This window comes from Carettochelys insculpta, chromosome 5, assembly GCF_033958435.1.
Source record: "Carettochelys insculpta isolate YL-2023 chromosome 5, ASM3395843v1, whole genome shotgun sequence".
Taxonomy (NCBI): Eukaryota; Metazoa; Chordata; order Testudines; family Carettochelyidae; genus Carettochelys; species Carettochelys insculpta.
Window position 1 is genome coordinate 33,470,323 of NC_134141.1, and position 17,036 is coordinate 33,487,358.

Sequence of the window (17,036 nt, forward strand, 5' to 3'; positions counted from 1 at the left end):
AATAAACAATCAACAAAAAGAGTGTATTCTCCACTTCTTCAAGTATCGGAGGGGTAGCCGTGTTAGTCTGGATCTGTAACAGCAACAAAGGGTCCTGTGGCACCTTATAGACTAACAGAAAAGTTTTGAGCTTGCGCTTTCGTGAGCACAGAGTCACTTCATCAGATGCTGCACCTGATGAAGTAAGTCTGTGCTCACGAAAGCTCATGCTCAAAACTTTTCTGTTAGTCTATAAGGTGCCACAGGACCCTTCGTTGCTGTCTCCATTTCTTGTTATCTTGTTATCTATCAGAGCAGATGGCTTTCTGGAAGATACACATTTTCTAAACACAAGTTACTGGGCTCAATGCAAGGGTAGCTAGTATGTTTTTATGAACTGCTCTTTGTTTGAAATGTTTCAAAACACAATGTGGGACTTTTACTTTGTAGCAGCAGGATCTACATTGTGAGTTAGTGTTCAGCAAACTAGTGAACTGTAGATTCGAATCCTGGATTGCTGGATGCCCTCTAATTTTCTATGTAGTTAAGCCTGCTGATTCTTTCAATCCACCACTTCCTTATGGTAGAAGGTAAAGTATTGAGAGAAAACATACAATGTATCTCGCATTATGACATAAAACTAGTACACCCCTGTGAAATAAACAGACTTGGAGGCATCTATTTTTGTGTTATCCTTTTGGGTTTGGTAATAGAGCTAATGAGCTAATAAAGGGCTGTGAGGTTTTGTTTTGTTTAAGCAAAGCCACATCTATAATTTGGCATGGAAGTGGTATGCCTTGATGTTACAATCACTTCTAAGTGTAATGAAGGTGCTAAGTTTAGACTCTGTCTTCTCAAATTTAGTTTTTGGCAGTAGGCCAAGGTGAACATAGCATTCTTTGGCTATGAAGGAAATCCTAAAATATTAACTTGCCTTGTTGAATGTCCTCTAGAGTTATGTTGAAATGACTCCAAGGAAAATAGAGAGCTGGAACTGTTATCCATGCCCTCACAAATATAAATAATGGATAAAGAGTAATTACTGCATGGATAGTAATAAAGTTTATTTTACTGGTAGGCAAACAGGACATAGAAGACAATCTCTCATTAAAAGGATTGACATAAAAGCAACATGTGACCAGATTCATTCATTGCACTATTCATTGCCAATAAGTAGAAAAAGGCTAGGCGAACAAGAAAGCTACCTCCTAAAAGAAATAAGAAAATATAAAGGCAGCGAGGGCTAATTTGTGAACCAAACTTCCTCCAGTTCTGATTTATCTGGGAGTAAAACCTCAAGTGTATTGAAAGATTCAGAGTTTGAGTTAAAATCCCCAATGAGATTACTAAATTTTAAGGATGGGGGACCATTATAACTATCTACTCTGATCTACTGGTCATAAAACTTGACTAATCTGAAATGAGCTCAATAACTTGTAGATCAACTAAAGCATACCTGTGAGAAAGTTTTCCTGTCTTTAAACTCTTCCAGTGATGAATCGTCTACCACATTTCTTGGCAAGCTGTTCTGATGGACAGTTGCCCTCACTGTTAAAATTTTGCAGTTTATTCCTGGTTTGAATGTTTCTAACATCAGTCTCTGGCATTTTGATTTTATTATGCCTGGGTTTGCTTCATCACATTGCCCACTACCTGTCCTACTCTAGCCTTTGCAATATGCTATTGCTGCTGGGATTCACCACAGGCACATTTTGTCATTGCAAGAACAATTGCAGATTTGTCATCTGCTGTACAGTAAAGAACACACTGTTTTTCACCAACTTAAAACCTTTCCCTCAGGTAGCTCAAAGCACTTTTAAAAAGGTAAAGAAATAGTATTTTCCCCATTTTATAAGCCAGAAAACAAATCAATAAAGTGGCATTGATTTGTGAGTAGTCATAAAGCAAGTCAGTGGAAGAACTGACAATGGAATACATCTGTCTAAGTCCCAGTCCTTTTCTCTAATCGTACTGCTTTCTACTTTCCTCTTCTATAATACGTGATAGGTCATAAAATACAAACCTCACCCTAGATCAGAAGGGTGGAAAGCACTGCTCTGCACTCAGCCAGCCCCACATCGCCCTGCCTTACATTCAAGACATGCACTGTCTTGAGCAGAAGTTAAAAGGGAAACAAAAGGGTTCACTTGTGGGGAGACCCAAGAAGAGAACAGACCTTCAACCCCAGTTCCTGAAGAAAGGGCCAAGGGAGTGCAAGCTCTTCCCTGACATCTGCCAGAAGAGGAGCTAGAGAGCCTGATTCTGATATGCCCTGAAAAGGAGGAATTCCCCTCTCTTGTTCACTCAGTTTGTGTTAATTCTTTTTGCCCTTTTTTTCTGGAAGTTTGGGGGATAGAGATATGGAAGTGACTGGTGCGAGGGCCAAGTCATAGGCAAATGCAGACTGCTGCAGAGAAAGTGCAGCCAGCAACAGTAGACTTAGCAGAAAATTGCTGTGCCATACCTGGCCATGAGAAGGTACCAGCAGCTGATCGCTTCACAGATGATTTCCAGAAATGAAAGACAGAAAACTTTCACATTACATCTGAGACTAGAGCAATGACCTCGACTTTAGCTAGTCTGTTTTCCAATCTACTCCATTTTTTCTTTGAAAAGCATTCCAGAATAGATCTGTGTCTATCTAAGACAAGAGCTGACAATCCTATGAAAAAATACTGGGAACCAGCCAGCAACTAAATTTTCTCCAGTGCAGAGGTTTAAAACAGAAATTACTCTCTCAAAGTGACCTGACAAAATAAGTTGTTTAACGTACATGTAAGGAATGTGCCAGCAGGAACTCAATGCTGCTGAAGGCTGGGAGGAATGTGTCTCCCAGAGATCATTTGCATGAGAAGGCAAAGGTGTGCATATATGATAACTTGCAAATAAAGCCTGATGGGTAGCAAGGAAGTAATGAAATTTTGTCTATTGTGAACACATTGTTGAAAATCACAATTTATGCTAACAGTATAAGAATTGTGAAATCTCACCAATGCTCCAAGTCGTTGTGGGGACGTGGCAGTCACCATAACTGCATAAGACATGGATTGCACAGGGCTCCCCTGGTTTAAAGCATTATAAAGCAGAATGGACAGGATATGGGTGGGATTAAGTACCTGAGTGCCTTGGCTATATAGCTATAAGCCTGGTTTGACTAGCTCTCTCCACCTGTTAAAAGATAGTGCTAGGTACTAGTGTTTGTATCTTGTATGAGACTCTACTTTGGTAGATGCTGTGAGCTGAAGTTACAGGGGGCGTAGCTAAGACTACTAAGAGCTGAAATCACAGGGCTTTGACTCAGGCCAAGCCCACACCAGACAGTGTGACTGGCAGATGACTGCTAGGAGGAGCAGTGGATGGATGGCATGATGGGGAATGGCCTGTAAGTGCAGCGGTGGACAGGCAGTGCGGATGGCTGGTGAGAGAAGCAGCAGGTGGATGGCGTGGATGGCTAGTGGGGCTGCTGGCAGGGAGCAAGCAGAACACCAGACCAGTGCAAAGGTGGCATTGCCTCAGGTTCCATGAGGGAATGCATCAGTGTGAGGTGTCAAGGCCTGCATGGACTGGACCAAGATGTAAGTGGGGCATTTGAAGTGGGGGTACAGAGAAAATTGGGTGTGTAGATTGGCTGTTTACAGTATTGGACTGGTGAGCCTGAGAGGCCAAGGACACTGCTCAATCCATTTGAGCTGGGACAGTTACTTGAGGATTGGTTATGAACTCTGCATGTGGTGTTTTCCCAAACTTATGCTAATTGACCTTTCTGCCTCTTTCATTAAAAGTTTCTTTTCTACACTCAGACTCTGTGCTTGCGAGTGAGGAAGCATTACTTCTCCAAGGCACCCAGGCATGCGTGAATTTCCCAGGCTACTGGGTGGGGGCTTGAGCCAGTGTGAGATGGATGAAAAGGAAGCCCCAGCTGTTGAACCCAGCCATGGTTGCTGCCCACTCCTTCTAGCAGAAGGGTTACATATAGATTGGTAAGGTTCAGGAAACCGCAGAATAAAAACACTGGCCTAGGCCATAGGGCACTTATTGATTTGAGGATGAGTCATTTGGGTCTACAAAACTATGAAAGGCTGTACACTTGACTAGGACTTCTGGGAAACACAGATCCTCTAATCCTTTAGCATTCACCTGTGTTCACCGATAGAACAGGTCCTCCATCTTTCAAAGACTACTCTGTTACCTCACAAATGGAAAACCTTCAGAGAAAAGAAATACAAAAGATAGGGGTCTCATGCTCTTCTTAAAATTGAGGTGTCAAAGTTTTAAAATGGGGTCAGTTCCTCCAGCTTTAAAAGGTAATGGGGGAGGAGTGTTATTGGAGCCTTGAGGATTTATATTATTTCTTAGCATTGCCTCTCAGAAAAAAAAGAACTGGTTAATGGAACAAGGTGAAGAACATCTCAAATGTCAGTAGTTAAATAATTACTGCTTCCCTCACAAATTTGTATCCCATGTAAACCTATTTGATCTTCTGGAGTACCATGGGGTTGATTTTACGAATAACAAGCAGTCCTATGGCACCTTAGAGACTAATAAATGTATTAGGTCATGAGTTTTTATGGGTAAAACCCACTTCATCAGATGGAAATGGAATGGATTGGTTTTTGTGTCTGGAAAAAGATTAAGCTCTTGCTAGTATTTTTATGTTATCAAAGTTTTTTAAAACAAGTGTGAATGAAAAGTGTTCTTAGCATACTGAGCTAAATTTCCAGCTAACATCCATCACCTTTTTAGAGCTAGAAAATTGTCTTTAAAAGAAACATTCTAGGTTACTGCAAATATGTCTCTCTCAAACTGCTTATGAGTTTACTATAGCAACCAAGAACATAAGAACATCCTCCCCCAAAACACATAGGCACTTAACCTTTCCTTCAGCCATGCTTTAGGATTTCACTCGCAACTATAAATATCTTCATAATAAAAAAATCCTCTATCTTTCTGAATTTTCCACATGATGAGATAATAATATTCTGCTAAAAGTCCCTTGTGCAGCCAATAGGAGCAAGTTTTGCAAAAATAGCATAAAAGCAAAGAATAGTGAGATTTTAACTTGAGTTCTTTAGTTGTATTTTTGTTTAGTGCCTTTGGCTATGTGAAGAAAATTTTTCCAAAGAAAAATACCTTTTATTTGCTATAAATGCACCATGTAGCATGAATAGCTGAGGAGAGAAAACTGGAGATAATCCATCATGAAAATCAAGTATTCCAAATTTGGCTAAAACTTCCATTATGATGTTCCTACATGATTTTTAATTCCTCCTTTTTTTAGCGACGTTAATGCTGACATACAGCACCAAATTCTAGCCCTGATAACTGAAGACCACTGTTTCACTAAAGATTAGCTACATCATGGAGAGAATCAGTATGACCTTCTGAACAAACCCAACTTGGAGAATTCATCCCTAGAAAAATGAGTGTCATTTCAATTGCTTTCCACCCCCTTTAGGATCGAATCACACACCCTACTGGACCTTCAGAAGTCAAAGGAAAAACTCCCATTGACTTTAAGTGGATACAGATAAAGCTCCTAATGCCTGTCTTCAATGCCAGTGTTGCAAATTTGTTCCAGTTACGACTGCGGTTTTGTGACTGTTGATTACGAGACTTCCAGCCTTGACAAGATCCCTCAGCAAAGGCTCTTAAGCAAAGTAAGTAGTCATAACATAAGAAGGACTTCTGCTCATGAATCAGTAACTGGATAATAGACAAAAAACAAAGGTTAGAAATAAATGGTCAGTTTTCAGAATGGAGAGGGGTAAATAGTCATGTCCCCCAGGAATCTGTACTGGACCAGTGTTGTTGAACATATTTATATCGGCTCTGAAAAAGAAGTAGATAACAAGATGACAAATTTTACAGACTACACAAAATTACTGAAGATGGAGCATGAAGAGTTATGAAGGTATTTCACAAAAATGGATGACAGGGCAACAAAGTGGCAGATGAAATTCAGTGTTGATACATGAAAGGTAATGCAACAAAAATTATTAATGGGAAAAAACAGCTTCCATTTGAGGAGAGATTCAAAAGATTTGGGATATGTCTACACAGCAGCCTTACTTTGCAATCAGCTATTCCAGAAGAGTTTATTTTGAAATAATGCTGCTACACACAAAAATGCATTCCAAATAGCACTTAGCTTTCTGGAAATACAGCATCAACACACATAGTGCCTATTTTGAAATAGAGCCACTGGATGCACTATGGTTTATTTCAAAATAAGCTCTATTCCCCACCTTAACAGCACCTATTTTGATATAGCTAGTTCAAACAAGATTCTATTCCTCATAGAAGCTCTGTCTGCACTTGCATTCCTCTTTTGAAAGTGGAATGCAAATGAAAGAAATTGGAAATGCAGCTAAGTGCTGATTTATATATCTCACCCTTCATTTGCATATTCTCTTTTCGGAAGAGATTATTTTAGAGGAAAAAAAGCAGTGTAAACGGGGCTTTTTTGAAAATATGCCCCATTTTCGTAAGAACCCTTATTACTAAATTTTTAAAGAAGAAGGGTTCTTACGAAAATGGAGTTTATTTTCAAAAGAGCCCCATCTATACTGACTTTTTTTTTGAAAGAATCTCTTCTGACAACAGATTATGCAAACGAAACCTGGGATATGTAAATCAGCAATTCATTTGCATTTCTGATTTTCTTCCTTTGTGTTCTTCTTTCAATAGAGGAATGCGAATGTAAACACAGCTATAATGAGGGTTACTGATTTTGAAATAAGCCAACCACTCTTTCAAAATTATTTCAAAATAGCAGTTGTGTTGTGTAGATGCTAGGATAGTTATTTTGAAGCAACTTTGCTGGGTAGACCTACCCTTGGCCTTGTTATCTTGAAAAAGAGAAGACTAAGGGGGAATAAGATAGAAGTTTTAAAAAATGTATGGCATAGAGGAAGTGAATACAGAAGTGCTATTTAGCCTTTTACATAACACAAGAACCAGGGACCAACCAATCAAATTAACAGACATCAGGCTTAAAAGTAAATAAGGAAATACGTCTTCATGGCAAACACAATCAACCTGTGGAACTCCTTACCAGGTGATGATGGTAAGGCCAAATCTGTAAAGGTGTTAAAAAATAATGTGATTACATAATAGAGAAAAAGGTCCATTATGGCTGTTGGCCAAAACGGTCAGGTATGTAACTCCATATGTCAGGTTCTGAATCGCAGAAGCAGGGAGTGGAGAACAAGGGATGGATAACTTGATGATTGCTTCTTCTGGTCATTCCCTCTGCAGCAGGTGGTAGATGCACAGCAGGGAACACAAACTACAGTTCTGCCTGGCCCCCTACATGGACTGGGCAGAATCTCATCCTTTATTAGGGGATCCTTGGGCTGTGTAGTTTCCCATTCTCACCCCCCACGCCCCACTTTCATGTTGATAATGTAACACCATAGTGAGGGGAATAGTCTTTAGAAATCTATCCACCTGGTACCACTAAACCCGATGGTCTGCTGCTTTCTCTTCGATTTTCATTTCTAACTCTGTGGATTACTCCATTGAGTTATTTCATCTTTTCAGCTTTGGCTCTGCACCGCACATACTTTGTTATTGCAATTCAATCTATCTTCTGCACAACCACTTGTACATACTGTAAGAAACAAACCCACATGCAAAGGACATAAATAGCATTGTCCAAAATTAAAATTATGGGATCTGTGTGGAAACAGTGATAAAGTGCAGAGGAAGAACATGCCAAAAATAGAGACCATCTGCCATGATGCCTTTTAAACATAAATTGATACCCTGTAGAAACATCAGAAGCCATCCCTGGAGCTTTCTGTTCCAGAAAGTTTAACTGCAGAACAAAATGATGACCTTCACAGATTCCTTTCTGTCACAATGCCTTTTATAATTCAAATATCTCTGAATAGCTCTCATTGTATTATCCAGGCCTATGTTATGCCTTTGGGTGGAATGTAGTTTCAGATAGTTAAGATGGTGGATTTGTGAGATTAGAAATGTAAGTACCAAAATATTTTCATGTGCTCTAGCAGGGTAAGGGTGTCTGTTCTTCATTTTTTCTCATTAGTCCATAAATATGCTGATCTTTAGCACATTTGTGTAATGCAAATTAGTCTGCAAAAGCATTTTCTCCTCTTCTGTATATACATAGGTAGTTCACCCATCATCAGAAAGAAGTATGTGCTCTGAGTCTGGTTCTGATGCTATTTACACCAGCCTAGCACTGGTGTAGCTGCAAGGAAGTGATTCAATTCACATCGGTGAACGAGAAAGGAAAATCTAGCCTTTTGTTATTCTCAGCTATTGATGTGATTGGTCATAGATGTAGGTACTATGAATTCATGAGAGGGAAAGTGTGTACTAGCGATCCTGGGTTTTTACTACCTTGATAACTGAATTGTGTTATGTTCATTCAGGGTGCACACAGACCTGGCCTGCCAACTATAACCCCATTAATGGCACTTTCTTCCTTCTAGTTTTTCCTCTTTGTTTTACCATTCTTGAACTTCCTCTCCTTCTACTACCTTCTTCCTCAGCCATCCTCTAGGGGCATCAACAGTTTGTTAGGAGAGTCTTTAGAGTTCAGGCATATGCAGAAGCTGGGATGAGCCCAGACATAAATGGACCAAACACAGGACTAGACCCTGCTTGGGCTTGTCAGAAAAAGTACAAAAGGTAAACAACCATTGTGGAAATGTAACCAGGTGCAGAAAGTTCATTAAAGGGGGAACTCTTTCCACAGTCAGGGGGAAGGATAGCTCAGTGTTTTGAGCATTGGCCTGCTAAATTGACAGTTGTGAGTTCAATCCTTGAGAGGGCCATTTAGGGGTCAGGGCAAATAGATTGAAAAAAAAAGAAATCTGTCTGCCATGGTGCTTGGTCCTGCCAAAGGGGCAGGGGACTGGACTTGATGACCTCCCGAGGTCCCTTCCAGTTGTAAGAGATGTGTGTATGTGTAATTTGAAGAAGTTATGACACTGCTACAGCCACAGGCAGAGCATTTTGGCTCATTAGCTCAAGTTATAACAGTTCATTCACTGGATGTCCCTACTTCAGGTCCCCATGTTTCAGCCAAATGTTGCACAGGAAGACATAAGTGTTACTATTTCTTTACAATGCTCATAGGGAATAAAAGGATTAATTTATTTTAATTGATTCTTTCTTAATCTATCTATCTAGCTATAAGCTAGCAATTTTCTGAACCCTAAATAAACCCTCCTGGAATCCATAAAACAGTGAGCTACATAACAAATCACAATTTTTAAAACTAACTTTAAAAATATTGAACAGCTTATGCATCAAAAAGGACCCTCCCCCCTCATTCAGCACAAGCCATTATGTCATGGCACTTTATGAAAAATATCAAGGAAGAGAAGAATCTAATCTATCAGTACATTTAACCTCAAACTCTAAAAGTCATCTTAGACTACGTGTGAAAAATAATGCTGATATATCAATGAGATACTGTAGGAGGGACCACAAGTGGCCACATGGAAATATACTATAGATTGAACCTCTCTAGTCTGGCACCCCTGGGACCTGACTGGGGAAAAAAAAAAACTGAATTCCTTATTTAACTTTTCATTACAAATTATTCACTCTGTCAATGACAATGTGTTTGTCTTGACTTTAATATGAATTTGAATGTGTGCATAAATTTAAGTCTTTGGTTTCTTTATTTAAGACTCAGCCTGTGGGACTATCATATGCTTATTACCCTGATACACAGGAGACATAAACAAATGCCAACAGAATAATACAAAAGAGAGTACAGACAATTTAAGAAAGGTAGTTTGCCATTTTCCCTTAGAGTCTATTTATTTCATTTTCATTTTAGTGTCTAAATGTTATTGGTTGTCCAGTTAATGATGATTTTATGGTTCTTTAAAATAATTTATTTCAAACTTAAATTCTGGTTTTTTTACTGTGTACGAATGAACTTTTCCCTCGTTTTTAGATAGTGTTAAAGCTAGTCCTTTAAGTGACATTATTTACACTAAACGCTTTAATAGCTGGCAGCCCCAAGACCAGGAGGTTAGCAGATATTCAAATATTTTAGTTAACAGAGAGCTGTTTGTGGGAGGGTGGCACAGGTGGGAGGCCAGCACCACCCCCCCATAACAAAGTGCAGCCCTACCCTCATCCCAGCACCAGCTTCTGCTCAGCCACTGCCCCTTCCTTGTTGGTGGGGACGGCATAGGGCCACTTGAAGATGACGATGGGAGGGCTTTCCTCACTGTGTGTGGAGCCACTCTGGGCAGCAAATACCAGCACGGACAGGTGGAGCCTACAGACAGCAGAGGAACACAGGGCGGGTGCTAAGCGGGCCGGCCCCAAGGGATGGGACGGAATGTGCTCACACACTCACAGATCCAAGCCACGATGCCACTTCTTCGTGCTCCTGCCAGTTACTTGAGTGTTCCAGTTCTTCGAATAGCAGATAAAAGATTTTACTGTAATAATTTTTGATGTCACAAAGAGAAAAAATTAAGGAGTGTTCCTAATCACCATTGGTATCTCTTCTATTCATGAGCATTATGATTAATCAAAAAGAGAACTGCCCTTTCCCTTGGGAATACAGTGCCCTTTGTTTTCTTACCATTTGCTATCATACGCTTTTCTTAGCAGAGTAATCGCAAAAATATTTTGATGATGGTGCTGGTGGGGGAGAGACAGGCAAGTAAAATACTCATTTGCCTTATCCACAGAGAAGCTGTGTTCTGAATGGTGACATAATCCCAAGGACAAATATGACTTTCAGTGTATGACCCATCACCCACTAGCTTCAAGTAATGTAAATATTTGCTTCAATCTATGAATCCACTCAAAGTCATTGCCGGGTCACTTCTGCTGGTATTCAGCATTCTGATAGTAACGCGGAGTTTTCAAGAATGTGTCATAATGTTGTGCTGGGAACACTGTTATTTTTTATGTAAAACAGCATTTCCCCTTCAGCTGCTAACTGTCAGACAAGGCTGATTAAAAAAAAGCTTTCAGATTATGAGTGAAAGGAAAAGTCTTTAATTTCAGACTTTAGATTTCTATTTTATCACTTTTGCTTTACAGCACTTTACCTTAAGTTATTTTGGCATTTAAAGCAAGCCTGGTGGTTAGATTGAGTTTCCTCTAACAGGAATACATAATGACTCAATGGAAAGCTGTCTGATTAACTGGACCATATAGAGAAAAGGGGTAGAGACAAAAAGAATAAACAAGTCTAGAACAATTATTGGATTTTTTTTTTCAAAGGAGTTGAAATCTACAGTGTAACTTTGAGCGCTGCATGAGGGTAATATATATCTCAGCATTTTCCAGTTTGGTGGTAAGAATACAAACCTCATAGTGAATTGTTTTTTTTCAGTTTGGTTAAATTGAAACACGCAAGAGAGAATCACAGCATCATAGAATACTAGAACTGGTAGGGATTTTGAGAGGTCATCTAGTCCAGTCCCCTGCTCTCAGGGCAGGGCCAAGCACCTTCTATCTCATCCATGTTCAATATTTTATCCAACCTGTTCTCAAATATCTACAATGATGGAGATTCTACAGCCACCCTAGGCAATTTTATTCCAGTACTTTACCACCCTGACATTTAGGAAATATTTCCTATTGTTCAATCTAAATCTCCATTGCTCCAAGCACATTGCTTCTTAACCTATCAGCAGCTAAGGAGAATTTTTTTTTCTTCTCATAACACCCTTTTAGGTATCTGTGAAAGCTAATGCTCAACTAAATCGCTTAATCTTTGAGGTGCCAGAGGGCTCCTTGTTGTTTTTTTAGGAAATCAAACATAGTCCTCACCTGTGTGATTTACGTATTCTGAACTAGTTGCAGAATTAGACTGCCAAGGGCATTCCTGAATCTAGGATGATCACATCACATTGCCAAGTTATAATCTTTTGCTTTTGGAAGGATAATTTATGTTCTCTCACTGCAGTTCTAAGATCTCCTGTATCAAACAAGGAAAATTTGTTCCTTCTCAGCTCAACCGTTCTGTAATGGGGCTAACCCAATTCTTGTTTGAGGGGTTTGTACACTAGCAAGATATTGGCATAAAATCCCAATAATGAAGAAATATACTTAGGTCTCTCTAAGATGGGATATTTAGAATTTGTGCAAGATCTCAGACAACGGCTGGTCTCAAATCCCCATGCCCAGCTCCACGAGAGGCCAATGTAGTCAGCATAAATGTATAACAGGGCAAGAACAACAATGTCATTTCTAGTTTCAAAGTTGGTAGGAGACAAAAAACAGGAAATGATCTCTTTCTTCTTCAATGCAATGTTACAATAGAAAGATAGAAGGTCTTTGTTATGATAGAAATGTTCACAGAGTGCTCACAGTTCAGTCTGCCATGTTAATGCTGAACAATCATTTCCAGTGTAAAGATTGCTAGTGCACAAAGAGCTCTATGGTCCATGCTAGGCTTAATTTCCCATGTGGTATCTTGAGAATTATCTACTTGTACCAATCCAAAGGTAATTTTTATGACTGGATAGACATGATTATTGACCAGGCATAGGACCTGGGGTAGCTGAAGGAATGTACTATACACAGAAGAAATTGTATGAGTTATATGTATCCCTGAACAATGCACAATTCGTTCCCTTTATTAGTGCTCCATTTCCCCTTCAGGCAAATAATTTCATCAGTGTATGATAATAAAGGGCTTCAGTCAAACACTTTTGATATCTTTGACACATCGTTGGACAGATGCTATGCTCTCGGAAATAAACCTGTGGCTTTCTTTGCAGAGTTTTCTCACAAGCAGACCTGGAAATGGAACACACACGTCCATCACTGCCAGATTATCTGATGCAAAATTTCAGAAGCTGTTGGCATGAGCCTGAGAATGGTGCATGCTGTTCTGTGAGAAAGGTAAGGAGATGGGAAGGAAAATGTGATTCATCCATCTGCAGTAGATGCTGCTGGTTTAGTGTCAGCTTCTGAGAGAAAATGAAAACCAGGGGGACAGTGGAGTAACACTGATGAAAAGAGGGAAGTGTCAAGACAGTGACTCACAGTCAGTCATCTTGAAACATCTCACATCTTTCATTCTGATGGAATCTAAAGCTCTTCACACTGGGCTGCATTGTGACTCAGATACTGCTCTGTAGCACAAGTCTTTCACCACTGGCCCATCAGGCTGGGGATGTAAGGTGGGAGGAAAGAGAGATTAAATCCAATTGTTACAGCCAGTACCAGGGCACAGCAAACTCTCCTTCCCCTCCTGACAACCTCTGCCATCCTATTTGCATCTGTGAAAAAAAACCCCAAAAACCTACATTCCTTACCACACCCAAAACTACAATCCTAACAACATTAACATGGCCATGTAGGGGAAAGGGTGGAGATTCCTTTCAATCCTGCCCCGCTCCTGATTCTGGCATAATAGACCAAAGCACAATCTGTCCCTAAGATATGAACAGACATTACTGAGACCAGCCACCTCTGTCTTATACTTGCTTTTTATAACTGCATAAATTAAATGAGGCAGAAGACCTTTCCACTGGGCTATGGTAGCAAAAATACATGGGACTCGAAGGATAAGTTTAATTTTTGTTTCCATTGAAATAGTCCAACCACCAGGCTAGTCCTACATTAGTGTCCTACCGTTTCAACAGTATTGTTACAGCAGTTAGTGTCCCCTCTCCAGAACACTCATCTTTGAGTGTGTTTGAATGGAGCAGGGAACAGCATGAGAGCATCTGAAAGTACGTTGTTGTTTTTGTTTAACCTTGGCTATAAATGATACTATAGTGCCAACGAAGAGAAGGAGGTCAAAGTCTAGCCATATGACCTGATAATTCTAACACTTCAGTATCCAGCTAACTATTTATTATTATTCTATTTGTATTTCAGTGGCACCTACATCTCAGCTTGGGATCCCCACTGTGTTATACACACATACTAAAGATGGGTCATGCTTTAAAGAGTTTAAACTAGGAAAAAGGTGGGCGGCAACAAGTATTAGAACCCCACAAAGAGGTCAAGTGACTTGACAAAGGTAACACAGGATATCTATGTAAAAGCCAAATATTGAACTCAGGTTCCCTGGATTCTGGGTACAGTGTAGTCGCTTTAACTATAAGCCAACCTTTCTCTCAGTCAGTTGCTGTCTCTCTGCTTGAAAGTGTCCTGATGGTTTTCATTGCTCAAGGAAAAATCTAGTTCAGATGTTCAGTGAACTCATTCGAGTTGTTTTTAATAATCTATCCTTTTGATGTATAAAGCAGCTTAACAAATTTGTTTATTTTTTGTTTGGTTTGGTTATTTTGCTTCTCTTATTTTTTTAACAACTAAGCCAAAGTAATTTATTGGGGATTTTACCTCAAAGGCTGTGTCATTTTTGGACAACCAGATCACTTTTGTTCTATAAATAGTTTCTTCATTATCTATATTTCAGCTGTGCAAAGTGGCTTTTAAAAATGAATCATCCATGTGTTGGATTATGCTGGTTTGGTACCTAAGAGTTTGGTTTCCGTTCCTATTTCTCTATTTATATATCATGGATAACAAAGATTGTATCTTCCCTTTCATTTCTACAGATGTCAGACAATGAGAAACTTCCCCAGATACCTCTTGGGTTATTTTTGTTAGTCAAATATGTAAATCTCAGGAACACGAGCTACATGTGCTAAATTAATGAGCATTAATTCATTATATTTTCATGATTAGAAATGGTGCTCGATGGATAGGTTTCTTCCCCTATTTTGCCTAGTGAGATCCAAGTAGGTCAAATTTGAAGTCCAGAAAAAAATGAAACCTGCACTTTCTGTGCTTTGTACTGAGCACTAAGAGATTTCTTCCACCAGCACTAATTTCATTTTACCATTCTCTGAACAAGAGGAAGGTTAGTTATTGTTTTATTAATTCACTTCTAATCCCGTAGGGCATGGGTGTCCAATCTTTTGGCTTGCCTGGGCCGCATTGAGTGAAGAGGAATTGTCTTGGGCCGCATATAAACTATATAATCTAGTTAATGTATATAAATCACATAATAATGTTAAAAGTTTATGATCTTGTGGGGCTGCATTACTATCTGTCCAGGGCCGCATGCGGCCCGTGGGCCACGGATTGGACATGCCTGCCGTAGGGCTTGGTGAGATTCAGTTGGGTGAACAAAATGACTTACTCATTGGAATACAGCAAGAAAGCTTTGAGTTCAGAAATCCAATCTTCCAAACAACAATTAAGAAGCTGATTCACAGAGAGCCCATTACAAACCAGAGTGCTTCTGCCATTGCAAACTTGGGCCCTCAGTTCAGCAAAGTAGTTAAGTATGGGTCTAATGTCAAACATGTGAGTAGTCTTATTGATTTCATGACTTACGAATTAAATACTGCAAGGTTCTCCACTCGTCAGGGCAGCCAGAGACTGCAGATGCACAGTCTTTATGAAAGAAACTGCCTCTGGAAACTGAAGCCCTTCCAAAGAGTCAGTTTATTATTTTGAGAGTTGAAAAAATTGCTAGGCCATTAGAAATGCCTCTCAAATTTTAAGAAAGCACTCTGCTTTTTCTCTTCATTTAGCAGTTTTTTTCAGGAAGCATAATGAAACATGCTCTCTGATGATGACTGATGTTGTTTCAACTCCTGGATTAAAATTGTTACCACACTTTAGTTTGATAAATGTAAGCGGGGGAGGGTGGGTGCTGCTAATCAAAAGGAGAGAACAACGGGTCTGCTAATAGGAATCAGTTTTGTTTAAAACCACCTGCAAATCTTGGTCAGTTATTCCAAGTCACTTCTGCTTACAAAATGGTGTAATTAAGCAAAGATATGTCAGACCAATCATTGAGAGGAAATTCTAGGAATTACTTAGCTCTCCTCAACTACAGAACACACTAATAATGTTACAGTACTTGTATGGTACCTGTTTAACCTGGTAACCTGTTTGTCTTTATAAGTCTCTAGTTTCTTGTATGCTTGCCAAATAGTTTAAACTAGCCCCCTACCTATCAGTATTTGTTACCGCATTTCTTGGGATAGGATGAGGAAAATTCTTTGATCATACTAAACACAGATTGCACTTCTTGGTTTTCTAACTACAGGGCAAATTTTGAGGCGTAAAGGGATTTTGAAGATGCCTTGGCACTTCGAAGTTCCAGCGGGTGAGCTGCAGCTAGACGTGAGCTGGTACTTTGAAGTTTAAAACTTCAAAGTTGCCACAGGGGAGAATTAGCTTAATGAAGTGCTGCATATGCAGCACAGCACTTCATTAATAAACTCCCAACACCCTACTTACCATCCTCTGTTCGAAGGAGGGAGGCAGTGTAGACAAACCCCAGGTTTGCTACAGATCACAGGACCTGTCAATGGTTCATTTAAAAAAAAAACAAGCTTTCTTCTCATGACATGTGATGTTTGAATTAATTGATTCTGTCACCAATTGTTCTAGAGATATGAAGAGATGCAACAAATTTGCACAAATAGTGTTTACAGTGAAAACATGAGCATAAGCCCATGGAGTGTTAACTGCATCTTGTCAAAATGCTTGAGAATTGAACAAATGCCCTGCTCCTGCTAATAAATGTATATTTGTTTCACGTCTTTTACATGAGCAGTCATATTGCCTTCACTGGGAGTATGCATAGAAGTAAAGTTAAGTGTTTGCATTATTGCATTCAAGGTCTTTATAATTCAGTTTCAGGATTATCACTCTGAAGCCTAGGATGTCTGTTGAGTCCTGGTGAAGTGGTAGAAGTAGCTACAAGCATGGTTGAGATGTCACCAGATGAAATAATCACTGGGACTTATTGTCTGTTATTATCCAATTTTTAGTTTCTCAGCCATTTTAATTTTATGAATTACACCTGTGCTGTTCACACCAGCTGAGTCTACACGATGCAGCTTTCCCAGCGGATCGATGCTAATGAGCAGCCTCGAAATTGCAAACAACTGCTCATTAACATGATCCCATGGCTCATTAGCATAGCTGTGTGAGAGCTCAGTCTCGGCGGGGCGGGGGGGGGCTAGCAGTACAGAGGCCATGTGGACTTGCCCCTGCTGGCAAAAAGCCCCTCTGTTGCCAGACCTTTATGCCTGAAAAAATTCAGAGGGGCTTTTTGC